Below are 1,496 nucleotides of genomic sequence, written 5' to 3'. Positions count from 1 at the left end.
CGGGGAAAACGCGGGCTACCGCTCGCGGCTGCCCCCGGTCGTCCGCCCAAGTTGTGACGGCAAACAGTCACGGGTTCTCGCGCCGTCGAACGGCACGTCCCCGTCCGCCGCCGCGCGAGAGCGCGGCCGGGTCGGCTGAGAGTCGTCCTCGAGACGCCACCTCTCCGGCAACCGGAGAAGCGGACGCGGACCGTCGCCGCGCGGACGGAGCGCGGACCCCGCGCACCAGTTACCACCACCACACGTACCACCACACTTGTTCCGACCTCAGATCAGGCGGGACTACCCGCCGGATTTAAGCATATTAATAAGCGGAGGAAAAGAAAACAACCGTGATTCCCCCAGTAGCGGCGAGCGAACAGGGAAAAGCCCATCGCCGAATCCCGCCGCGCACTTTTGTGTCGCGGCACGTATGGGAGTTGTGGCGTACGGGCCGGCCTCGTTGCCGGGGCGCACGTGACGGTCCAAGTCTCCCTTGAACGGGGCCATGGCCCCGCAGATGGTGCCAGGCCAGTAGAGGCCGTCACAGCGTTCCGGGATCGGACCGCGCCTTCGAGTCGGGTTGCTTGAGAGTGCAGCCCGAAGCGGGTGGTAAACTCCATCTAAGGCTAAATACGGCCACGAGACCGATAGTGGACAAGTACCGTGAGGGAAAGTTGAAAAGAACTTTGAAGAGAGAGTTCATAAGAACGTGAAACCGTTCGGGTGTAAACGGACAGAGCCCGCGAGTCCCCGCCGGGCGAATTCACGGTCGGTGGTCTCACCGCCGGCCGGATCTTTCGCTCGGTCAGCGGACCCGTCGCGACTCGTTGGGCGCCGGCCGAAGGGCCCGGGTGGCGGTTCGTCGCGGCGGTCGCGCCTCGGCGTGACCGTTCGCGCCGAACCCCGGTGCTCCTGGTCGGCTCGCCCGACGGCATGAACCGTCGACGCGGCCCCGTCGCAGGCGGGGTTCCCGTCGGTCGGCGACGAGTTTCGGGCTACTTTCCGACCCGTCTTGAAACACGGACCAAGGAGTCTAACGTGTGCGCGAGTCAACGGTGATCTCACGAAAAACCACGTTTGGCGCAATGAAGTGAACCGTTTACGGTGCGGACGATGGCCTAGCGACCGACCCACCGGCGTTCAAAGTCGCGCTGGTCCGCAGTCCGGGGGCGTCTCGCCAGGTCGGCTCCGGCCGTCCGGGGGCGCACCCTTAGCGCACACGTTGGTACCCGAAAGATGGTGAACTATGCCTGGCCAGGATGAAGTCAGGGGAAACCCTGAGGAGGTCCGCAGCGATTCTGACGTGCAAATCGATCGTCCTGAGCTGGGTATAGGGGCGAAAGACTAAGCGAACCATCTAGTAGCTGGTTCCATCCGAAGTTTCCCTCAGGATAGCTGGCGCCGATGTGTCCCGCCCGTTCGCGGGCGTACGGACGCCGGTGGGACTCCGCGCGTGTACGGCGCGGTAACAACCCGCTCGTAACACGGAGGATGTCTCATACGGTAAAGCGAAT

The 1,496-nt window shown here is 64.2% G+C and overlaps 1 non-coding gene across 1 annotated transcript in view; it reads left to right on the top strand.

Moving 5' to 3' along the window:
• The first annotated feature begins 262 nt into the window (after positions 1-262).
• The window catches only part of LOC149053911 (large subunit ribosomal RNA), a 4,199-nt gene continuing 2,965 nt past the window's right edge, over positions 263-1,496 (top strand). Inside the window, exon 1 of the ribosomal RNA XR_016192460.1 lies at positions 263-1,496. This exon is cut by the window's right edge and continues 2,965 nt beyond it. This is a non-coding gene — a ribosomal RNA (large subunit ribosomal RNA).

The sequence above is a fragment of the Diuraphis noxia genome, unplaced genomic scaffold (assembly GCF_037042655.1).
Source record: "Diuraphis noxia isolate RWA-SAM2 unplaced genomic scaffold, SU_Dnox_SAM2 contig0022, whole genome shotgun sequence".
In the NCBI taxonomy this organism is placed as follows: Eukaryota; Metazoa; Arthropoda; class Insecta; order Hemiptera; family Aphididae; genus Diuraphis; species Diuraphis noxia.
This window is presented reverse-complemented; position numbering and strand designations above follow the sequence as displayed.